Source organism: Haliotis cracherodii, unplaced genomic scaffold, assembly GCF_022045235.1.
Source record: "Haliotis cracherodii isolate W230 unplaced genomic scaffold, xgHalCrac1.p SCAF_4, whole genome shotgun sequence".
Lineage (NCBI taxonomy): Eukaryota > Metazoa > Mollusca > Gastropoda > Lepetellida > Haliotidae > Haliotis > Haliotis cracherodii.
Genome location: NW_027266297.1, coordinates 5801897 through 5828751, shown reverse-complemented (window position 1 = coordinate 5828751; position 26855 = coordinate 5801897). Strand labels below are relative to the sequence as shown.

At 40.3% G+C, this 26855-nt stretch overlaps 1 protein-coding gene across 1 annotated transcript in view; it reads left to right on the top strand.

Moving 5' to 3' along the window:
* The first annotated feature begins 1676 nt into the window (after positions 1 to 1676).
* Positions 1677 to 26855, top strand: part of LOC139479797 (uncharacterized) — a 46529-nt gene continuing 21350 nt past the window's right edge. Inside the window, exon 1 of the mRNA XM_071262674.1 lies at positions 1677 to 1961. The gene's annotated coding sequence lies outside the window, so the exon portion shown is untranslated. The remainder of the gene's footprint in view (positions 1962 to 26855) is intronic.

The following is a 26855-nucleotide window of genomic DNA, read 5'->3' as shown; positions in this document are numbered from 1 at the left end:
TGCATCTGTGAGTGAGTGTGTGTGTGTGTCTGTGAGTGAGTGTGGGTGTGTGTCTGTGAGTGAGTGTGTGTCTGTCTGTGAGTGTGTGTGTGTGTCTGTGAGTGTGTGTGTTTCTGTGAGTGAGTGTATGTGTGCGTCTGTGAGTGTGTGTGTGTGTCTGTGAATGTGTGTGTCTGTGAGTGAGTGTGTATGTGTGTCTGTGAGTGTGTGTGTGCGTCTGTGAGTGTGTGTGTGTCTGTGAGTGTGTGTGTGTGTCTGTGAGTGAGTGTGTGTCTGTGAGTGAGTGTGTGTGTGTGTCTGTGTGTGTGTGCGTCTGTTAGTGTGTGTCTGTCTGTGAGTGTGTGTGTCTGTGAGTGCGTGTGTGCATCTGTGAGTGAGTGTGTGTGTGTCTGTGAGTGAGTGTGTGTGTGTGTCTGTGAGTGAGTGTGTGTCTGTCTGTGAGTGTGTGTGTGTCTGTGAGTGTGTGTGTGTCTGTGAGTGAGTGTGTGTCTGTGAGTGAGTGTGTGTGTGTGTCTGTGAGTTAGTGAGTGTGTGTGTGTCTGTGAGTGAGTGTATGTGTCTGTGAGTGCGTGTGTGCATCTGTGAGTGAGTGTGTGTGTGTCTGTGAGTGAGTGTGTGTCTGTCTGTGAGTGTGTGCGTGTGTGTGTCTGTGAGTGTGTGTGTCTGTGAGTGAGTGTGTGTGTGTCTGTGAGTGAGTGTGTGTGTGTCTGTGAGTGAGTGTGTGTGTGTGTGTGTCTGTGAGTGAGTGTGTGTGTGTGTGTGTCTGTCTGTGAGTGAGTGAATGTGTGTGTGTGTCTGTGAGTGAGTGTGTGTGTGTGTGTCTGTGAGTGAGTGTGTGTGCATGTGTGTGTGTGTCTGTGAGTGTGGGTTAGTGAGTGAGAGAGAGTGGAAGAGACTATAAGTTATTTCAAGGGCAAAAACCTTGGTGGATCATAAAAATGTGGTCTCATATTTTGGATTGGGTAAAAAATCACATATGCTCTTGGAGGATTGTGTATGAAACATCTCCAACACCATGAATCAATATAATTATAAACGCACATTTCTAATACAGCCACGCAGTGGTACATGCTCATAGCGCTACAAAGACAAAACATTACGAAAACAGAAACTTAGGAATAGTGGGAGCTCCAAAGACGTGTTTTCAGTTTCGATCGAAAAATGTCAAAGAATCGTTTCTTATTTTAGTAACTGGCAATAGTTTCGTAGGTTTTATTAAAATCTGTTTTCCATCATTCAATAAGTTAATCAATCCAAACTTAAAAATGAAACTTAAACCTTGCATATCAATATAAAATGTAATTATGAGAATGCATCACTTCGGTTTTCCACACAGATAAAACTGAGCTGACACGCCCTGGAATTACTGGCGTCAAACCAAACACACTCAAACACTACTCCGATACATTGGACGTCTACATCATTATCTGCATCTGCATCTTCATCTTCATCATTCAGACAACAACAACTGTATCCTTTGGGTGGATGTGAACAGAGCGCGCAGATTCCAAAAGCGCCAACGAACTCTCATCAAATATTTAATATTGAGAAATGCGAACGCAACTTTGCCATGTTGATGTTGCTGCTTCTCTGAAAGGAAAGATGTTGCGTCTGGAACGGCTTGGTCCAGCGCTCATCTGACTGTGTGATGCTCCCAGACCATCTCTCTGCGTATCGACCGTCAGCCACAAAGCCCTGCGTTCTCGCTGCCTGTACAACGTACACAATACCTTGAGTCAATAGAGCGAGGCGCTACTGGTTAGGTTCATTTGAGGCCCTGCGTCCGCCAGACTTAGTCGCAATCAACTGCAGCGCTGGGACAACGACGTTGGAGTTGGAAACTACATCGTGCTGGAACTACTTCAACAGTATACTGGGACATGAACACCTGACACAACCAAGGTGTGTTTGAGATTAATTGGAATACGCAACAGACAACAGTTCTCGCTGATGCCTTCATAGTAAGTGTACCATTGTTCTAAACCATCACTCCCGTTCCTATCTGTTTGGTTCTGTAAAGGGATATTCTTTAACGTAAAACCATTCGCTGATATAAATTAACTCATGCCCTTGTCTAAGAATTACATTCGACATTTGGCATAGGGTTGTTATGTCACTTTAACTCTATTTAAAATCCATACAATCTCGCATGGCATTGGATATCGTAGATAAAACACTTTGAGGCGTGGTTGGATCAGTGATGTGATGGTGCTGGTCGAGTAACTAGGCCACAGGTATTTTGCTTCTGGTGGATGAGTTGTGAAGAACGCTGGCACCTCCACCCCCTCCGGATAATGAGTGACGGTGGAATATACACACACCTCACCCCTGTAAACACAGTGTGCTCAGACCCCGCGAGGCTGAGCTAGACTGTATACTTTTAACTGCACCGACATTAGCGAACTGTTGGGCGAGGCTGTGTTGTTTAAATCGGCAACATGGCCAATATAGAGCGGGACAGAGCTAATGAAAGACACAGATGGTCCCCGTAAGTTAATACCGCTTCAAGTTATCACTTGGCATGTTGCCAATGTATTCTGTGCATACGTCGACTGTCATTGTCAAATGGGACTTTGTCGTTGAGAGTTTGGATACTGTTTGAACAATATGTCAAAATGTAAGATTGAGGTGAGTCCTTGTATATATATGCGTCTGAAGCTGACTGGCACAGGTACTGAGCCTTTGTGAGTTAGAATACTCCATCATTTAACGACACTGGCGGTGCACCCCTCCCCCTACACACTCAAATAACAGTTGCCATTATTTAATCTCCTTCAGAAACCTAGACAATTTGACTTTGGTGCACTCACAATGTAGCATGCGTTTGACAGAGCAAGGATTTCCGACGAACCTCGTTTCATATCTATGTTTGTATTCCACGGTCATAATGGTTTTAAGTTACATTCCTGTGTTTATCTTTTATAAGTTTCATTTAACGGTTTTCAGGGTCATATTTCAATTGATATACCTGCAAATCTGGTCATGTGGTACATGGGGTCGGTTGAGTTGTTTTAATTCGCTGAATAATGAAGGCCCGAGTTCAGTTTAATTGACGACTATCTCTCCTCTATCAGTGTTCCAGTTAGTGTGTCCTCTTCATCGTGAAGCTTCATCATAATGCACTAACGATGTTCTTGGAGAACTCGATACAATCTAAAGCCTCGTCACAACACCATCCATGCTGCAACTAATGAATCCGATTTCCGTAGGTTTCATTGTTATTGACAGACAATGTATTTATTTACCCTTTGTGGGCAGCAATAGATCAAAGCCATTAAGCCGAAGCGTTGCTGGGGAGAACAAGTAGTGCACGTACCTTGGTCAGAGACCGGACTTCAATAGCGTCATCAAGGTCATGCGGATAATAATAATAATAATAATAATAATAATAATAATAATAATAACTATTATTATTATTATTAAATTAAGGTTTAATAAAGATTCAGTTAAGGCAGTACATTCAAATGGTATCGATTTAGATGCAATAATGTAAGTTATACTCTTGTCTCCGCTACTTGTTCAAATGCTCCAATTAACATACAATATAAAGTTATGTAATTTAATCAAATAACTTAACAGTTCACATAAAACAATGATTGTGCTTGTTGCTATATTTAATCTTTTACATAAGTACACTGATCCAAATAAATGTTTCAATTAAAGAAATGATTTATTTTATAGCCATTCATCTTAAATTTGAATGTACCTTTCAGTAGATTGTTATTAAAGAATGTATCTCTTTGTAAATATTTCCGTTTCTTATTTCTCAATCTATATATCTAAGCGACAAAACACTATTAATGTAAGTATTAAGTTATTCTCTGTTAAAAGCAGGGTCGATTGTACAATTCCGACTATATCATGAGCAGGTGTATATAAATCACCATCAAATAGTGCTGATACCAGGTGTTCACGAAAAGGTGAGCGTATCCTGACCCACCGGTGGCACCCGTCACAAACACACGCAAATACACCTCAATGACCCCCAATGCTATGAGATACAAATGAACTTTGAACTTTTTAACGCATCGTTGCCAGTCGCGCTAAAAAAATATTTTTCAGGCTGTTATATGTTCAATAGAACTCACTTATACCAGAACTGTTAATGAAAATCGTGAACAACATTGAGTGATGTTCCTCGCCGCATGTGTCCTTCAGTCGATCTTGTTTTTCACAGGTGCCATGGTTCGTTTAGTCTCAAGAAACAACACACATAGATCGTACATAGACGTATAGAATAGATCATGTTGACCCGAAAATATGAATGTACACACAAGGCGCGAGAGATGCCCTATTTAAAGCTGGACTTCGCTTGGTGAAATTGGCAGCCCTGCCATTTTGGACTGAAGTCGTTTAAACACCAATTCGGGTCGATACTATTGTGTCATGCATATCAATTAACAGTTTACAATTACCCATTTCATGAAGACGTTATTAGGTACAACGTCAGAATAAAGTTTCAAGGCAGTGGATCACGGACCTCCATCCAGTATACCACGCTTCTGTAGGATGTATGGAAACATGACCTCAAACGCACGCTTTCAGGCAAAAAACATACATTTTTATGCAAAGTGTGTGAGTAGAGGGTGCTACTGGAAAGGCAGAACCCCTGGGCCCACATGCACAAAGCGATCTTAGCGCTAAGATGATCGTAACTCCCAAAATAGGCTTCAGATATTCTCAGCGCTAAGATGGCTTTGTGCATGTGGCCCCTGGAAGTTAACATCTATACACATTTTTTTATTTTACATAATTTATATGTTATTACAAAAATATACACATAACGGTATTTATCCTTTTCGCGAACACCTGGCGTCACCACTGAATTTCGGTTATCCATTCATATAAATTCACCGCTATTTTCCCTTTTACACCAAATTGAATCTGTTTCATCAGACAATCGACACTGGTTATTCTATGGTATTTTATATTAAATTCTACAATTCTTTCAAATAAGCATTCCTATCTGCAACATCTGTTTGATGCATTCATGTACTGCATCCGCATTAAGATGTAATTACACGGAACATGTAGATACTATTTCACAGAGAGGCAGCTAGAAATCAATAGAGTTGTACATGATTCCGTGAGTATTGATCAGTTACAATCCTACATTGTACTGAACTGGAATCCTATCCCGCATACAACTCGTATTAAATTCTCGCGTTCACAATCTTTTTCAAATTTGCAGATATGAATGGGGGAATGTGTGATTGCGCATCTTTTTTAAAGCTTATCTGTATATGAATAACAACAGAAGCATGTGTCAGTTATTACATGTGTAGAGGGAGGGCTGTCTAAGAGGGGGAACGTGCGTGACGTCATTGACCTAAAATTCATTTGAAATCGTTTGGTATTGTTCCTGCTTCGAAGCCAGCACCGCTGCCATTCCAGAAGCAAAAAAAACATGAAGTTTTGTATCTATACGTGTATTCAATGTCATGGTGGTACAGCATTGTAGTCTTCGTGGGCAATCCATAACCTCAGTCAAGGAGGAAGGAAAATCGTGACTGTAGTCAAGGGGTTAGACAGTCTGTAACTGTAGTCAAGGAAGTAGACAATCTGTAACCGTAGTCAAGGAAGTAGACAATCTGTAACCGTAATCAAGGAAGTAGACAATCTGTAACCGTAGTCAAGGAAGTGGACAATTTGTAACCGTAGTCAAGGAAGTAGACAATCTGTAACCGTAATCAAGGAAGTAGACAATCTGTAACCGTAGTCAAGGAAGTAGACAATCTGTAACCGTAGTCAAAGAAGTAGACAATCTGTAACTGTAGTCAAGGAAGTAGACAATTTGTAACCGTAGTCAAAGAAGTAGACAATCTGTAACTGTAGTCAAGGAAGTAGACAATTTGTAACCGTAGTCAAAGAAGTAGACAATCTGTAACCGTAGTCAAGGAAGTAGACAATCTGTAACTGTAGTCAAGGAAGTAGACAATCTGTAACTGTAGTCAAGGAAGTAGACAATCTGTAACCGTAGTCAGGGAAGTAGACAATCTGTAACTGTAGTCAAGGAAGTAGACAATTTGTAACCGTAGTCAACGAAGTAGACAATCTGTAACCTTAGTCAAGGAAGTAGACAATCTGTAACCGTAGTCAAGGAAATAGATACTCTCTGTCTTTTGTACAGTTCTCAATTCTGATATCAAATCCTTTTCCTTGAGAATAAGAACTGTTTAAATAAAAGTAGACAACTGTAGCCAAGGCAGTAGACAATCAGTAACCGCAGTCAAATGAAGTAGGCAATCCGTAGTCAAGATTAAAGACAAATACTATGCGCTATTTGAAGGTTTTGGTTGTTTTTTCTGGACCAGACAAACCAGTCATTATATCATAAAAAAGCCCAACGCCGTCTGGGTACAATGCCACGTTTACAATACCCGTCTGACCGACATGCTCGACCGATGGTCTGCTTGATTTTGTTTGGCAGATGTGTTAATAAAAAATAATTATGACATTAGATAATAACCTGATATTAATATATTGCAGAAAAACGCAATAATTACTGATCCACGATGCATTATCAGCTGATGATTCTTGAGAGTGTTATCGACCTTGGCTAGTAAATTTGTACTCTACATCCAAACACAGCGCGGAGGATAAACAATTTTGGCTTGAACAGAGAAGGCCAAGCGTTGGTTATTGAATATTGCGATGCGAGTCCGTTGAATTCATGTATAGAAGTTTGTCTGGCTACATTATAACAGTGTTTGGAATTAATTACGCCTACCAGTCCGACTGTCTGGAATAAATCTTAATTTGAAACACTACACGCCATTGACCAAGTCAGTGAGTCTGACCACCCGCTTCAGGTAATCGCCACAAGCATATAAGTATGTTAGATGATAAATTGTATTAGTATGTTATAAGTATGAACATCTTAGAGAAAAGTGTATTCCGATGTTTAACAACAGGCAGAAAAAACAAGATGTTAATGTTAAAGAGTTTTTATATATCATGTATATCATGTGACTAAACAAATGAAACCTACCTACCTACCTACCTACCTACCTAACCACCCACCCAAACCCAACCAACCAACCACCCACCCACCTACCTACCTACCTACCTACCTACCTACCTACCTACCTACCTACCTACCTACCTACCTACCCACCCACTCACCCAACCAACCAACCAACAACCAAAACAAACAACCCAACCACCCACCTACCTACCTACCTACCTACCTACCTACCTACCTACCTACCTACCTACCTACCTACCTACCTACCTACCTACCTACCTACCTACCTACCTACCTACCTACCTACCCAACCAACCACCCACCCACCCACCTACATACCCACCGATATTCAAAGGCACAGATTTTACGTTGAGTTGTGGTTTTGTATTAAAATAAATATGCATGTCGAGTACGTGTTCGCATCTTGGGTGAATACAAAACGTCAACGCCAGAGAATAACCAGTCTCAATTATCTGCCGAAACAGATTCCTTTGTCGTAAGAGGCAACATGGTGGTGAACATTATGTGAATGGTTCACTGGACATCAGAAGAGGTGGGGTAGCCTGGTGGTTAAAGCTTTGGCTCGTTACGTCGTAGACCCGTGTTCGATTACCCGACATGGGTACATGCCCATTTTTAAGTGTCCCCTGCCGTGATATTGCTGGAATATTGCTAAAAGCGGCGTAAAACCATACTCACTCACTGGAAATCACTGATGACGCCAGTTGTTCGCTAAATGGGTAAACATTCCCTGCCCTACCGCCAGCATTACATCATGTATGTAATAACATGCAGCGAGTGTAAATATGTACACAGGTGTTAATGGAAGGAAATAGGTTCTTTTGTGACTGAAACGTGGACATTGTGCGTAAAAATAGGATGACATGATTGCAGGAACGTGTGCGAACAGCTTGGTGACGTTATTACGTCAAGACAGAGAGAAACAGTCGTGACAATGTGTATGAACATACAGACCATGTTTAATGCGATGTTCATGCGATGGTATTGGACAAGTGTGTGATGATATAATTGTATGAGAGTATGAGTGTGTGCTTGTATGGTTGTATGAGTGTATGGTTGTATGAGAGTATGGTTGTACTGTACGAGTGTGTCATTGCGAGTAGACCACACACACACACACACACACACACACACACACACACACACACACACACACGCACACACATACACACACACACACACACACACACATGCATGCGTGCGAGTATATGGTTGTGCGAGTATATGGTTGTACTTGTATATACTGTACAGGCATATAACTGTACGATTGATCGAGTGTACGGCAACATGACAATAGTGTACGCGATGTGCCTGTTTCAAAGGATATCAATATTAGTCCGAGTATCACTCACACACTCGGGCCATGGAGGTGAACCTCGCATGAATCCGGTTCCGCCATGACACTAAACCAACATGCAAACTTTCATGTCATAATTTCTCCTTATTGCTTGAGCTGCAGTGAATCAATGAGGTACATTATATAACTAAATATGTGTACGTGTTCATCATCCATTGTCTGTATGATAATCGACTCAGGAAACTTCAGATCAATCATGGTGTGCTGAGGTGAAATGGGTGTTAACGTCTCGAGCAAGAATATTTCCCTTATACGCTCGCCTTTTCGCGAACACCTGGTGTCATCACTATTTGATAGCCATGATGAACACATGGTCATGATACAGTCGGTATCATACCATCGCATTTTAACAGATATTTAAATATCTTGTTGCTATGGAAAGGGTTTTGTCGTTTTTTATGTATATAGCAGCGTGCATGCACGTGTGTGTATATGCCTTCTGGTACCAGTACGAATCTATGCCTGTTTTATAATACTAGCCCACAAAGATTCTATGCGGCAGTTTGACATGCATACCCCTCAGAGCCAACCCCTCCTTATTTTATTCCCTTAATGACGATAGCCAGGCAGGGTGACAAAGAGCAGCATCTTTCAAACTATGTTGGTACGACGTGGCCAGACGTTCCGCTCTACGGGCAGACGCTCTATCCACTAGACCACAGAAGCGGTCAAAACCTTCGATGACGTCAACGTCAAATTGGACCTATAACGTTTGGCTCCATCTGGCTCAGTTCTAAATGCTGACGACTTGCTTGTCATTGACAGGGCCAAGCCTGAAACTGTGCGGCAATTCTATCTTTACATCAAAAGTATAGAGAGCTGCAGTCGTCATCGATTCAAAGACATTGTCAATACTTGACTAATTCTGAGAGCACGAGTTGACGTGGCTATTTGAGGACCCATGTAATCCTGGAGATGTGACAACGATTTGCTTCGCATCTAACTGCATCTCTGCAAACATTACGTCCTCGCTGTAGACAGCCTTACAACATCACCGACGCACACAGACGTCATCGTCGACACTGATGCACGGCGTGGTTGACGGACGGTGGTCGGACGGCGTGACATAGCGGCTAAGTGGGAAGGTTTGTCCAGACCTTTGTCAGTAAACAAGTATAAGCCACTTACTTCAGATCGACGCTATCAGCACAGTGCGGTCTATAGTCATTTGTCGTATAAGTATCTACATAATCACAGAAGCATGAATGGTTCTATACAGTTTTGGTATTATGATTGCAACGTTTTTTAGTCAGAATGAAGACCAGGTTCGATTCGAATATGAAAAAAATACGTTGTTTTTTGTGGACTCCCCTGACGTCATGGACTGGTGGTAAAACGAGCGTAACATGATACATATTATATCTTACCGACCTGTTTTAATATGACATTGTAAAATAAGTCAAACAAATTCATCATTGATAGAAAACAGCTGTTCAAATGAGCTGAGGTCAGCTTGCGCGTCACGTGACTTCTATTGACTCGGAAAAAGCGTGCGTTTTTTTCTTTGAATCAGGGTATGAAGTATTTATGCTCTCTCTCAGAAATCCACGTGCATCCTCACTTGCTCGTGGCGGGGTATGATACCCGGAGAGCGGCAGATCGAGGGTTCGATCCCCGGTCGTTTCACACCAAAAAACGTAAATGATTAAGGATTAGGGCTCAAAACATGGACTGGTCTGCACTTAGTCAGGATAATGTGTTGAGTAGCTATGTTAAACTGCAGCATTGTATAAAATCGGCATTAGTCCGGACTAGTACAAGCAGCCACATATACACACGTGCATGCACGTCGCTATATAAGTGCAATAATCTTGGACGCAACGGGGGGTGTTTAGTTGTATTCATTCAAGCACTTGTTTGCCCTGATACCAGTGTGTCCCTGTATACTACAGCATATTCGCAGGTTGGCATGACTGGCCTAGTCGTCTAAGACGATTAAGTATGGTACGTAGAGTTGTGTCCCTTTGGCTTGACATGATCCTATGATCGTTGATCAGAATACGAATTCGAATATTGCTAAAGCGGTGTAAAATCATACTCACTCACTTACTCATATAGAATATCATTCACACTATGAACCCATATTTACGATGTAGTCGGCCACATCAATTGTCTTATGATTGTGGAAACGGTGTTGTCGCTTTAATCCACACAATGTACCCATATGTAATATAATTCTCGCACACGCCTAACCCAAGTGTACCGTGTGAGACCAACGATAAAATCAACGTAATAAGTCACCGTAGACAACAATGCTATTGATTTGGCGGTGTTAACGGAAGCTGTCGGTACCGGAGTGTGTGGGGATGTTCACAAGAATAAAAAATGCATGTGGCGTTCTCGGGCATGTTATAAAGACGCATTCACTTACTTTGTTCTAGAACTCTTCTTTTTCTGGGATGTTTTTTTCAGAACATTGAGTTAACGATTTCCTCAACGCTTGCATTCAGTGAGTGACATTGGACTTGTTTGTGGGATTCTAAAGTGTTTTGGTTTAATTACCGGCTGACATCGAACGTTCTACCGGAGGTCGAAGTTTGCTTGGGTATACTTGGAAAATTACATCAATGTGGTTTATACAGAAAACATTTTTCCACTGCGAAGATTTCCAAACTGTTTTAACTAGCACTGTTTGCTGTATCCTGACTATGAATGACGCAAGCTGCAAAGCGAGGCATTGATTAAACTGAAACTTTACTGATGGGTGAGTTTGTTAAACAAGTATGCAGAGGAAGTACGAACGAAACAATCACATTATGTTTTTTGCATTGTTTGGATGGACAAGAAACTATTTGTTTTAGGGCTCTCTGTTTTTGTGTTAAGGGATTCAGAATTCAATGATGTTTTTATTTGAAACACAATGTTACATGGTTTGTCTGCAGTGGGATTGCCGACTGCGGCGGAGAAGCAATCAATATTTCCTCTACACTAGTTGACGTATTAACAGAAAGGTCAATGAATACAGTTGAACACCGTTACGTCGTACTCGAAGGAACGTATCAAAGCGTTCGACGTATCCGAGTGTTCGACACATCTGAAATTTTGCAACGTCGTTCACAAGACGAAAAGAATCTTATCGTAGGTGAACTACAGACATTAAATATGGAAAATTCAAACACGAACTAACGACAAATCTGGGCGATTTTGTACTTTCATTTGATATTTGTGACAACGGAAAAAGTTCGAGTCAACCGATTATTCGACACATCGCTGTTCTATACAGTGCTTAACTTAATTTTCAGACGCTTCTAGATAATCAGTTCATGTTGCAGGTTCAGCAATCGAGTCTAACATACTCTTGTATCCTCCGTGTATATGATTATATCAATAAGTTTAACATACCGAACTAATACTATATGACCGGTGCTCGCCGAACTGTGACCATACGTTCGAAATAACTGCTTGTTCGTTATCCCGTGCCAAGTCACATTTAACCGGGCTTACGTCAAAATCCCATGTTACTAATGTAGTCGCAGCTTTAAACACGGCTTAATCATCATTTACAGTTGCAAAACCAGAAACAAGTCTGAATATTTTTTTCTAAAAAACACCTTGCAACAATGAATTTGTACAGAGGCATTCAGCTTGACGAGGCAACAGTCCAACAACTCGGCTAACCCGCCGTCCATATTACAGACATTAAGATAATATTTTATCTTCGTGAATGAAAGGAAAATGAACACTAATTGACAGGCAGTATTACTCAGTGTTAACAATTATCCTATGGGAGAGTACTATTACTGAGTGTGTCCAACCGCGGCTAAAGTTATGTCCTGCCCGTCATGACCCGATGAATAATGTAACAGTTCTGGAAAATGGAAACATTATAGATTTACATCTGGACGTGAACTTAATGCTTTGTGAAACCTTTTAGTATCAGCGATTATTGAAGTCATAAGTGCCCCCGATAGAAAGGACATGCCACGCGAATCAAATGTTTGAATCCTTCGACCATATTCGTACAATGACTTTTTGAAAACTGGGCATGGTACGTCTGAGAGAACCATCCTCATCTCAGCTACCCACCATATTTTATCCTCCTCCATGTGCCACCAGAAACCCGGCCATAATAAGTTACATAAATTTAGGGTACAACAGAGTGAACTCGACGTCACCATCTGACTTCGCACACTTCGAAGCAAGTTTTGCCACAGTGTGTATCGACCGTCGACTTTGGAGACGTGATCGTTCATGCAGTTTTTAATTGAAAGCTGGCATCAACGCGGAGAGACCAATGCCCCGCTCTTTCTATTTGGGAACCGAGAGCTTGCAATTCCCAGTTGGTGTAAATAATTGATGGGTTCTGATTAGTTTCAATGGAGATGCCCAAAAAACCACCACTGCTCTGCATATGTTGGTCAAAGGGCTGTTGAAAGTGTAAATAAACGTAATAGTCTCATTGACTTCTACACAAATCAGTGAGCGTTCACTGTAGATGTTCCCAGTAGTATTCTAGACTATGCATTCGAAACGTCATAACCATTTGTGTTTCAATAACGTTAAGTCATGCACAACTAGGAAAGTGGTTGCGAGTAACTGATGTAAAAAAGTCGATATATTCTGTGATTATAGTATTGGTAATATCATGACCTTGTCAAAAGAATGTATTGTTTTCTCAGTAAAGTCGTAATAATAATTAAATTTTGTAAAAATATAGCAGGAGATATTCGTATACTAGCCACAAAAAGAAACTGTGATATAATCAGAAAACAGTTTCTTTAGGTATACATTGTAATATGTTACAGGGGTTAGGTGTGTGTGTTCTGTTTCACTCCACAAATACCTCATCAGTGAACTCACATATCTACGTCATATACAATACCGACGCCTTGCAATACTAGCTATGGTTCTTATACCCAAATATTGAGCCCAACTACGAAGGATGTTTAGGTCATACTTAAGAGTTTGCAGGCTTTATGTACAATACTTGTGTTGTTGACAATTGACAGATTTGGCCACAAACTATCATTAAGTATCTCCATTTGGAAGACCTAACTCCATCAGCCATCCATGCGGACATAGTGTCAACGTTAGGGGTATGGTGCACCTTGCTTGGCCACGCGGCAGCCGAGTTTAAGGGGAAGAGATCAGGATCACCTGATTAACTGCCGCCGCCTAGACATGGTATGATTTATGGATGGACGATGACTCAGCACACGTCACGTAGCCAATAAGGTAGGCATCGCTCACGAGAGAGTTGAGAACATTCCGAGGTATCAGCTGGGCATGGCAAAGGTTTCAGCAAGCTGGGTACCAAGGCTGCTGACTCCTGATCAGAAATGCTCCAGGTTCATACTCATCTCTCGTGAGAATCTGCGTCGTTTTGAATGAGACCCATCTGATTTTGTTGAACGATTTGTAACCATGGATGGGTCTTGGGTTCACCACTGTCAGCCAAAGACTAAACAACCGAAGCAATGGAAACATCAAACATCTACTCCTCCGATGAAGTCAAAGTCTGTTCCATCAGCTGGCAACGTGCTGGCTTACGTTTTCTGGGACTACCTCCTGAAAGGTTAGACCATTAATGGACAATATTCTGCTATTCGTCTGAGGCAACTGCGTGTGAGTATCAAGGATAAACGTCCTGGAAAGGTCACTGAAAGTGTTCAAGTCTGTTATCGCCATGACTGCAATGCTTGTCTGTGGTCTGGACTCATCTTCCGTAGTTACCATATTTGAATACGTCAGATTTCCACCTCATCCCATCTGTGAAGAAAGAGCTATTTTCCAAATGATGATGACGTCATTTCTGTTGTGGTAGAGGAACCAGGTGGAGTCCTACATCGAGGGACTACGGTATCGTTGCTTGAATATTGTTGAAAGCGGCGTTAGACCTCACTCACTCAATCACTCACTCACTCATTATTGTCGTAATGTACACTACTGCCTAAAAGTTCATTCCCCTAACACGCGTTGAGAACGCGTGTAACACGCATGTGACACGGGTGCTCAACGGGTTGCACACGGGGTGAGCACCCGTTGGACACGGGTGTGCAACGGGTGTGCATCGCGTGTGCAACCCGTTGCACACGCGTGTGCCACGCGTGTAACACGGGACCGGGTTCCAGTTGAAGTTGACAAATTTATCAAATGAATAGTGAGATAAAAGAAAACAGTGAGATGTGAAATTTGAGTTAATGAGCGGCCATTGAGCTGTGTTCACCAGACCGTAAATACAAGGTCGGCCCATCTTAATTAGTGTTCGGTTGCTAGACTTTTATGGCATGAACCATTCCACTAGGGTCCAGTCTAGCCATTGTGGCTAGCCGACAGTAGAACAGTAGTGAATTTAGATGCGAGTTTATTGCTAGGGGAACCCCCGTGTTGACACGATTGTCGCGGGTTGGTAAATGTTCGCCATTAATAAAATGATTGTTTGTGGATTGCGAACATATTCATTTGCCCACACGAGTCATTCCATTTGATTGCAAATATAACGTTTTTCGTTTGCCAAATTTATGCGTTAGACAGTACAATTATGATATAGCCGTCACCACTACTAATGTCTCATTATTTCACGTAGGAATATGTCCCATTTCCCCACACCCCACTTTCTGTGTTGTAGTTTGAAAGAATAAATAAAAGAAGGTTTTGTGTGGGACACTTTTATACTAATTATAAGAGGATGTTGTAAATGAATAAGAACAGCCATGCTGTCTGACAGTTGATAGAATTTGAGATCTTCACAATCACCGGGTGTGACCATGTAGACAGAATCTCGTTAGGGTTTGTGATTTTTACATTGCCCAATGACCATAGTGAGTATTGCTGGGGATACCAAACGTAACAGTTTATTATTAGAGGTTGTGAGTACCTATACCACGCAGATAGGATATCTTTAGGGTTTTAATCCTTCTTTGAGAGGTATTTAGAAGTTGGAGTACTACGTTAGAAGAAGATTTTGGGGTGACTTTAATCCTTTCTTTCTCTGTGGGTAATCCTTTCACGTTGATTGGAGGAAGTCACTCAACCAGGTCATGACAGGTCGTGCGTTTACTCACTAACTACTGTGAGCGTTTTCGGCATGACATCTTTTCTTGTATAAACATAGAAACGATGCTCACTCACTCATTGTTAATCTTCTGCAGTTTGCTGGCAAAGTGGGGATAAACCTCAGAGTCAAAGACGATCAAACTTAGTTCGAATCCTTGTTTATATGTGACATCTCCCAAATGGGGACATTTTCATAAACTTGGCAAGTGATGATGAATTTTAATATTAATACTAATATAGTTTATGAAATTGTTAATAAAACTTTAATAAAATTGTGCTTCACTCTCACGAAAAATATATTGTCTGTGAGTAAATTTATATGTCACGTTACATCGGCATTTTTCAGTGATATTGGGACTACATGAAACATGGCTGGTTTTACATTTCTGATACAGGTGCTTGACTGACTGAGTAGTTCATGATCAATAAGATATGTTTAAATCAGTCAAGTTTGCAACAACAGATGAATAAGTTGATACATTTGGACTGCAGTTACCGATTCACAACTCAAGACATAGAGACAGGGAGGAGATATATAACCAAACCTATGATCCTGTTGAGACAGTTGACAGTTAGAACGTTGGATTAAATGACAGTAACTAATTTGAACATTCCCCAGTTATATCATAAAATACATCATAACTCATAACAGTCCTAGAGACAGCTTCCAGACATATACTAGTATTGAAGGGACAATCGCTTTTGACAGTTTAAAAATAAACTCACCTTACAGTGCTTGGCAAGTCAAAACTTACCTCCCTGAGTATGTTTTTTAGGTTTGACTATGCTTGTGGATTTCAGAGATAGACATGATTGGTTAGCTACAATGTTATTACAATAAGCGAAAATGTCTTAAAAGTCCACAGTTTGTTTAAAAGTACAAAAAGTGTGTTATAGATCTATCAACGTTTTCTTTTATTGAACATAATATTTGCACTATATTGCTGTTAGCTGTAAATAATCTAGCCTCCCCATGTACGTAACTTACATATATTTATGTATGACCAGAACAGCAAATAAAGTTCTGGTAAATAGGTACCTCGGAGATTTAACGTGCGCTTTCCGACTTAAGCCTATCTCGCACACGGGGAAGCACTTATACTATGAGGGTAAAAAAGCGTAATGATTAAATAAAGAAGTGCACACACACACACACACACACACACACACACACACACACACACACACACACACACACACACACACACAAAATTAAGTTTAGTCCTTGTAGTAGTCTCTTGGTCAGCTTCTCATCCTGGGGGTCGGGATTCTCGTAGAGACTCTTGGCAAGGAGGGCGGCGGTATTGGCGACGAAGTTGTTTGAGGTCGGTACGCCACTACTCTGGAAGAAGTGGTACAAGTCTGTATAGTTTGTGATGTCGTACTCGATGTCCTGCCCCCCCTTCTTGTGCACCATGACGAGAGGGACTCCTTGTTTGGCGTAGAGATATTCCTTTGGGGTGTTGATCTGGTCAATCTTGAGATCCGGCCGGGGCTTGTAGTGGTTGATCGGAATGTCTGATTTTTCCACTAGTAAATAAAGTTCTTTGGTATGACATCTTTTATCCCTGCTGACGTTATCCTAATGTTCAATTTCAGTCTGCCTCACCAAGCGTAAGAAAGCATTGTACATGTTCTGATAAACCACACTGATGCAATTAAGCAAATAAATATTTGCTGTGGGCAAATATCTATTTTCTATACATATTTGTAGATATGAAGCATTCTAGTTAATTGTGGATACACTGGGCAGACAGAATTGTGTTTATTTCCAGGCCATCCTGATCGTCGTTTACTACTATAAGGTGTATGGTTGGAGGCAAGATCAAAGGCGCCGCACAGCATTTATTAGACGGGGTCGTCCGTTTCGCTTTGAACAACCACCCCACCTGTCTGTAGGAGTTATATAATCGGTGCGCAAATAACTGTGTCAAGTCCACTGCCGGGCTGATGCGGTGTCAGTGTTAGCGATGAACATGAATGCTCAAATCACAGACCTGTAGCACTCACAAGTTGCTTAGCCAAAATATTTGAAGAGTGTATATTCAATTCTCTGATAACAGCAAATATAACCTTAGAAAAAGATTCAACATACAAACAATCAAATGTAGAACACAGACCTATGCTTATTATCATTTCTTCTGGATATGATCAACCTACGGAACCCTCTATCCGATGAAGTAACTAATGCTCGCTCATTAAAAGAAATCAAATCCTTAATTAATCGTTCTGATGCAATTATTAATAATTTTGACTTCAAATATTTTCATAGATCATGCTAAATTGTCCACTGTCGCCTTAGGCTCGGCTGCAGTGACTTAAACGCTGATAAGTTTAGACGACATGTATCAGACATACCAGACTGCACTTGTGGATATCACCTTGAAGATGCAATTCACTTTTTCTATAACTGTTAAAAAATACGATAATATCAGAAATACTGTGTATTTCTACACACATGGGTATGGTCTAAACATGATATTACATGGCAGTAGTTAAGCAGTTCTACAAACATGACTCTTCTTAAATCAGTTCATGACATCATTGTCAAAAGCAAAAGGTTTGAGTAGCTTAATTTTATGCATGTAGTAAAGGAAAACTGCATTACCTTATTTCACAGACACCACTTGCTTCAGTGTATTGGCTTCGTGTATTTCATTTGTGCATTTTGTATGTTTATGTTCATCACTCTCTTATATATATATATATATCCAGCTGTTGTTAAGTTGTTACCTGGAGAGGTATTACATAAGCAAGTTTTGCTTGTTTACCGATCCAGATTTCTTTTGAAATAAAAATACGTTTAAGCCAACACAGCTAACCCCAAAACACATGATTGTAAACTATTCAAAAAGGAGCACTAATCTCTGGCTTCTTCTCGGGTGTCGGACTCAAACTCATTTATTCTTAGAATAACATGACATACAATTATCTACAATTTTTATTATGTACAATTTAACAAAAATAATAAAAATAGGATACGTGGATACTAATACAATTTACCAATTGTATTGTACACATTGTTAAGGAATTTAGATAGGCCTTTTAGATTTCTTAGACTGTTAGTGGTCATAATTTTCTTAAATGTTTGGAAACTTAGGATATTGCTTATTTAAGAGTTCATATCGCCGTTGGTGTAAAGCTTCACATCGGAATGAATAATGCAATTCATCTCCCACAGCGATAGAATCACAGAGTGGACACTGGCTGTCTTCCCTGGGAATGTTCAGCCATCGACCAGTTTCAACTGGTAATCCTTGGTTAGAAAGTTCTGAATTTTAGTATTGGGAGAAATATTGATTTCGAGAGCAGTAGATATTTCGCAAATGAAGGTTGATTCTTCAGGTAAAACGACCTTTGGATTTCCGCTTGGGCTTACTAGCTGCCGTGAGTCAAATTGCTCGTTAACGCAACCGAGCGTGACAAGAGACTGGGCTACCAGTCTTCAAGGACAGCTAAATAAACTTACGCATTTTTGAAAACTGATTGGTTACCCGTGATCTATGAAGATTTCAACAAAGGGCACATGGTAATTAATTTCTTCAGCCTAAACAAACAGACAAATAACGGCGAAAGCTCATCGTATGTCGTTATTTGGAAATACCCCTGATTGTTACAGTTTGATAATAAAAAAGTATCCCTGAGTGAAAGCATTTGCGGATTTCGGATTGTGTGGATGATACAATTACTACTCCCTTGTTGTCATCCACATTTTCTGGTATAACCCTATACTTCTGTATTTGTTGTAATTCACTTGCTGCTCAGTTAATGAATTTATAACATGTATACTTAGTTGTAGCACCACTCAGATTACCGGATAAAGGTTCAAATTTGGTCTTTCTTGTACCTGGGGTAATTATTTAATCTAAATCCAGGTTTGAAGTGAGGTGGAATGTGAGTTTTGCACGTGGCAGCCCAGCAAGAGATGTATGATCAGTTGCTTTACTTTTTTTGTAAATCAACCTGATCATTCCCAGACATCAAAGGATCAACAGGAAATGCGTTGATTGATTAATTACTGTTATCTTGCACACTGGATATCTCAAAAGTAAGTGTTTACATGTGAAGGTAGGGTTACTGAACCTAGGGAATACACTCATATCATGGCGTGAAGTACAGATGTAAAAACAACATACTTTGTTCAAAGGGTAACCGATAATACACTGACTGGTTGTTCATTGTTATCTAACTCAATGTATGTTTTTAAGAACCGTGGACATTATAAAAATAGTTGTCACGTGGGCTTTCTCAGCTAACTTGGCACCTATGTGAAACAATTGAAACAAACTAAGTGATCAGTTAAGAAACAAACACGGGTTATAATATTCGATACATTTAAATAACGTTTAAAAACGATATATTTAAATATTTTAATATATTTCATATATATTCCAAATATTGTTTCCAAATAATTATTATTAAAGTATTTGATTCTCACATAGACATTTGACATCGAATAAATATTTTTGTACAGCTGCAGACGCAATGGATATTGTTCCTTTATGTTGATATTCCCGGATACATTATAACTTTGGTAGGTTGTAATAATGATGTTTGCATTTTGTTTTCATTCATTCGTTGCAGCTTTGAACAGAATCATTCTTGTTCCTTTCCGTTTGGTTGGGAAGTTTTTCGATGCGCGATAGACGTTGTTTTCACAAGTATTTTCTTTTTTAAGCGTGTATATGTTACAGTCAATGTGTAAAATATGATTCACTCAGGCAATTTATTAGATATCTAAATATTTCAGTCATTTTACAAATTGACTGATTAATCCATTCATTTATTTAACCGACTGACTAAAAATGATAAAGACGACCAAAAGAGCTTAAACACATCACAATATATATTTATGCTAAGAAAAGAAGCCAAACAATACAGAACTGTACTTGGTGATGATATTAAACATAAACAAATATTTGGAATTCGTTATCATATTCATTATAAAGATGGACATATTTTTCAGTTAATTTGTAAAATAAACTGAATATTTAGGCGTTTAATACATTTCCTTAGTTAAATCTGTTTACATTTTGAATGTAAACATATGCACACGGTAAAATAAGCAATGTTCAGATGAAATATTTACTTTGTGTTGCAAGTCAAAATAGTGTACACGAAGATCGCACAATTACCAAGCAAGTGACTTATCAAAACTGCATCACCATTACCGATGCTCCCCACAGATATACCTACATTTCAAAAACTGTATTTCATTTTTGTTGATCAGTGTGACCATACGTCCTTCTACTTTCAATAAAAATGTGCTTACGAATGGCGAGCACAGGTCGCGAACAAGTCTAGATTTCTGCTATATCATCAGGGTACTCACTGGGAAAATACAGTAATGCACAGGTAACAACTACTCCCGCGGAATTGCTTTAGATCAGTGCTCTTTTGTACGTTGAAATACTATATATTGTGAATGCCAAAATGATGTATCAAGGATCAAGTAGAAGATACATTGACCGTTGCACTGGGAGTTTATTCAACAGACCGTGAAAATAACACTGCTGTATCTTATTATTTATTTTAGATGACGCAGTCAAAGCTCACTTCTCCTGGCGGCCATTATCGAACGGCCAGCTAAAACACAACCCCGCGCTTACGTCTACAGGTCTCTTCCTGTAGTACGGTAATTAGTATTCTCTCCCTCAAGTGTATCCTCAATGATATAACCCACCCTCATTAATTACATGCTGCTCTTTTCCAGCCTCACGGCTATGGAGCTGTGATAAAGAGTCCAAGTCATCATAAAGTAATTAGGGTCCAATAAAAACAATGCGCCGCCAAACCTCATACATATTATCACTGAAAGTCGTACTACAGACGGTTAATGTCAAATCACAATAAAAGCATTTCAATTGCAATAACATGTTCCAGGACCATGTATTCTCTTAACACCATCGGATTTAGAAGCAATGGTCGTATAAAACAAAACACATCTATTTGATCACAACAGTATCCATGTTATTCCCACAAAATCACATAAAGAAAGGAGACATTAGGAAATACATGTGTATTATCATTTTTCGTCAGGATAACAAAATTTTCTCTCCTTGTTACCACCTCCAGGTTCAGCTTAACACGGGTCCTCCTTTGGTCAAAAGTTTGTTCCCCCTCTAATGAGTGTGTCACGCGTTGCACACGAGTGGCGGACGGGGTGCACACCCGTGTGCAACGCGTTGCACACGGGTCTCACACGCGTGACCAACCCGATGCACACTGGTTGCGTAACGCGTTGCCCATGCGTGTAAGGGGAATGAACTTCTAGGCAGTAGTGTACTCTATTATGATTTCTAGGTTGGCTTGTGTAAGCCAACATCTTTAACATCCGGGTTACATTGAGTGTTAGCATATTTTATCACATGAACAGGATTGGGCACAAATTTTCATAACTTAGATCGCCCTCTCCCATAGATATACAAATATGTTTACTTGCAACTAATACATTTAATAACATAGAAATACTCACTCAACAGATTAGGTCCCCAGAAACTGATAGGTGATTTAATGGACCGAGTAGCCAGGTTCAGTGACTAGGTTGATTCATGTCAAGTTACACTGACGTCATGGATCGGTGCTCATAATATCAATCACTAGCCTGTCTGGTCCAGAATCTGTTTTTTACAGGCCGCCGTCATGTAGATGGAATACTGCTGAGTGCGACGTTAAACGAACAAACAAGCAACCAAATAAACAAACAAGATACGTCTGAAGACTATACGTTATGTAAATACATCTTGTTGCCTGTAATAATTGCATTCTGTTTCTGGCTCGGTTTGGTTTGCGTGGACGAATGCTACTATCTAGAATTTCCCTACTGCACCCTCTGTGAGAAGAGTCTTGTGTTTACTTGACTAGGATTTTCTTTCTTAATTTCCGGTCTGTTTGCTGATCTTTGTAAATGAGTAGGGTTACGGAAATTGCCCTGTTAGTGAACACTTCGCTGTACACGCCGCGGTGGTGTAACACGCAGCTGAAAAATAGGTTTGGATTTTGTAATCAAGTAATACTGGTAAAATAGACAAAATTCTCAAATCTGAGTTGTTTTTTAGAACAGGTTTATAATGTACTTCAATAATTCATACAGGATATATAGTTCATTTCGAATCGTGAGTCTAGGAACCCGTTTAATGCTGTGTACAGTGTCCTTGCGTTCCAGTCTAGGGCATGTAGTCATGATGCTGGTGCATACTGCTCTTTCTGTTATCTCCATCAATGAGTGAGTTGTATTTTACGCCGCATTTAGCAATACTCGCAATAACGGCGGTGGAGACCGGAACTGGGCTTCACACATTTTTCCCCATGTGGGGAATCGAACCCGGGTTTTAAACAGCAGGCTACCCCACCGCCCTCTCCATCAACGTCATGAATCTCCATCGAAATGGATTCTACGTAAATACTTTGAACTGACGTTATGAACTATTGTCGGTGTTTAACGTCACTCTTCACGCTGTCTAAGGTCGCCATTGACGTTGTTTACGGTCGCCATTGACGCAGTTTAAAGTCACCATTGACGCAGTTTAAAGTCACCATTGACGCAGTTTAAAGTCACCATTGACGCTGTTTAAAGTCACCATTGACGCTGTTTAAAGTCACAATTGACGTTGTTTAAGTCACAATAACGCTACTTATGGTCACCATTGACGTTGTTTAACGTTACCTTTGGTTATTTCAACCAGCTGTTCTAAATCTGACGCTACATAAACCAGCTTCCACGACGCTTATTAATAACATCTGATACTTCTGTGGTACAGTCAATCAAGATTCGACAGATCCATCGCGTAGTTATTGAATGTTGAGCCTACTGTCACAAATTTCTCACTGATTGGGTTGATAAAATTGCTTTTGCGAGAACCACGTGGAATTGCAATCGCAGGGTCTCAGGTTCCCGATTAGAAAACAATTAAACGATAACGTTGCTGACACGAAGCATAACCAGGGTGTACATCTTGCTTGCTATCAGATTTGGGATGGCGTTGTTTGTTTGAGGCTTACCGCTGCACACCTTAGTATCCCAGCTACATCTGAATAATCCTCGACTAGACAATCCAGTGATTGATATTATGAGCAACGATCCACGTCGTCCAGGTACGATGACAGGCTTTCAACCAAGTCACCGAATCTGACCACTAGATCCACTTGGTTGCATCTTTCGAACGTTTCTAAACCGGAATCCCCACGGGGAATAGTAATATCATGTGACCCCTTGATATATCAAAGGTCGATTGTTATCCTGTCAGTGTCAGCCTCTGCCACAATCCTGTCCGTCATCCCGTCGCGAGGCCTTGCTGGGACTCAGTTTATTAAATGCTGAGTCGGCAGATTTGTCATGCCTTGGCCGTCCGTTATTAATTCCCAAGTCGTCTTGTACATAATTACAGCACTGGGTCGCAATCGATGTGGTTAGGAAGTGAAAGACGCCTATCTCCGTGCCCCGTATCATGGTATAGCAGACATACATAACCACTATGCTTCAGAGGAAACCAGAACATTACCTGAGTTAATGAGCGTTATCTTCATCAGTCACGGCCGTGTTATCCCCTGCTCGGGGGAAGGATGCACCAAAGAAATCAGTTGAAGCCCAGTAAAACTTGATTGTATTCAGACTGACATGGTTGTAGAAAATGTCAGATTACTGAAGAATAAGGAATATAGCCAGTGAGTCAGATTAGTGTTGTCAGATATAAGTGAGTGAGTTGGGTTTGCGTAATATTCCAGCAATATGTCCACGGACACCAGTGAACGAACTGCCGGATATAACGAATATTGTTTTTGGTTCCGGCAATTTGCAGTATATATGTTGTATATATGCTTATAACGAACAATGGTTATATCGAACTAATATCAGCGGTCCCTTCAAGTTCGTTATAACCGTAGTTTACTGTAGTACCCATTTGAAGAATTGACCGGGATTTCGGTGTAATGAGATTTAATTACAAAGCTACCCCGATATCAGAAATATTAAAGCAGGAAAAACGAAAAGTTGTTCTCAGATTGAGGCAGTCAGAGTCAGACTAAGTCAGAGGGAATGGTGGATGTATTCAGGAGATCAGATTGAGAAGCGGTGATGAGGTAGTCGGTTGACCATAGCCAGAACTGACTGAATGCATTGTAACTGCGATAAATGTGAGTTTGTGCAATCCAGGGCTGTTGTGACTCCCACTTAACACTGTTAACTGATACAGTAAACAAGGACAACTTCTTTTGGGGAAGAATATAACACTGCTATCAATAGATCATATGTTGGATAAAGGTGTCAGAATCTACGCCGAGACTTCGCCTCAAGTGTTGATGCATGGTAACGTCTCCTTGTTCATCACACCAACTTCTACCCGTGAAGATCCGGGATGGAATAGGTCTTCAGCAACCCATGCTTGCCGCAAATAAGTCGACTGTGCTTGTCGTAAGAGGCGACTAACAGGATCGGGTGATCGGGCTTGCTGACTTGGTTGATGCATGTCATCATATCCCATTTGCTTGGATCGATGCTCATGATGTCAATCACTGCATTGTCTGGTCCAGACGCGATTATTTACAGACCGCCGTCATATAGATCGAATGTTACCGAGTGCGGCGTTAACAGCAAACAAACAAACAACATGATTGTCTGCATGCCACCCAAGGATGTCACAGTTGTATTATTCCACGCGTTCTATCAATGGTGGCCGACTTGTGTACAGGTAGACTTCACTTCTTTACAGTTTCCATCAAGAACAAAGGACAGTTAAGTCTCGACAGTAGCTACAACGCTATGGATATTGTGGTTTGAAGACCGCCTACGTGGTCTAGTGGTAGAGCGTGCGCCCGTAGAGCGGGAGGTCCGGTGTTCGATCCGCGGCCGCGTCAGATTAAAAGACATTAAAAGATGGTACTTGTTGTTACCATTTATGGCGCTTGGTATTAAGAGGACTGGTCGGCCCGGAGTCAGTATACTGTTTCTGAGTGGGGTATTCATGTTAAACTGCGGGAGGGTATCTCAGTGGGTTAATACCATCAACTTTGCATTAGTACAAGCAGCCACACACACACGCACACGCACACGCACACGCACACATGCACACGCACATGCACGGTACTATATAAGTGCAATAATCTTGTTCGCGAAGTTAAACCCCATTTCATCTCACCTATATTGGTTCGATAACGAGGTCAAATCTCTCTAAACACGTCGACAAAGAGGAAAAGAATTACGACATCGCCTTCGATGGAAATATCATTAAAGCAATGATTTGTTTGTTGAGTGCTTGGATGATAATGGGCCGCATTGTGATCTCGTGGTTGTTAAATTACTCGATTGAAATGACCTACTTCTTGTGGTCAAAGACAGCTGATAAATGTGTACATAACAGTTACTGTTAAATATTTACAAGGGACTTCCTGTTTGCTTCGCCTCTAAGCACAGTGATGAATGCAAACACCGATGACCACATGTGTATTGGTATTGATCCGCCTCCCGTCACTGATAGCTGCACAAATCAACATTGTGATCGATACCAAGCCTTCTCAGCTTCTACCAAACATCTCTATTTCTACATATATCAATTCAGCTTCTACCAAACATCTCTATTTCTACATATACCCATTCAGCTTCTACCAAACATATATATTTCCACATATACCCATTCAGCTTCTACCAAACATCTCTATTTCCAAATATACCCATTCAGCTTCTACCAAACATCTCTTTTTCCACATATACCCATTCAGCTTCTACCAAAGATGTTTATTTCCACTTATACCCATTCACATATACCCTTTCAGCTTCTACCAAACATCTCTATTTCCACACATACCCATTCAGCTTCTACCAAACATGTTCATTTCCACATATACCCATTCACATATACCCATTTAGTTTCTACCAAACATGTCTATTTCCCCACATACCCATTCACATATACCCATTTAGTTTCTACCAATCATGTTTATTTCCACATATACCCATTCACATATACCCATTTAGTTTCTACCAAACATGTCTATTTCCACATATACCCATTCACATATACCCATTTAGTTTCTACCAATCATGTTTATTTCCACATATACCCATTCACATATACCCATTTAGTTTCTACCAAACATGTCTATTTCCACATATACCCATTCACATATACACATTTAGTTTCTACCAAACATGTCTATTTCCACATATACCCATTCACATATACCCATTTAGTTTCTACCAAACATGTCTATTTCCACATATACCCATCCATCCACATATACCCATTTAGTTTCTACCAAACATGTCTATTTCCACACATACCCATTCACATATACCCATTTAGTTTCTACCAATCATGTTTATTTCCACATATACCCATTCACATATACCCATTTAGTTTCTACCAAACATGTCTATTTCCACATATACCCATTCACATATACACATTTAGTTTCTACCAAACATGTCTATTTCCACATATACCCATTCACACATACCCATTTAGTTTCTACCAAACATGTCTATTTCCACATATACCCATTCACATATACCCATTTAGT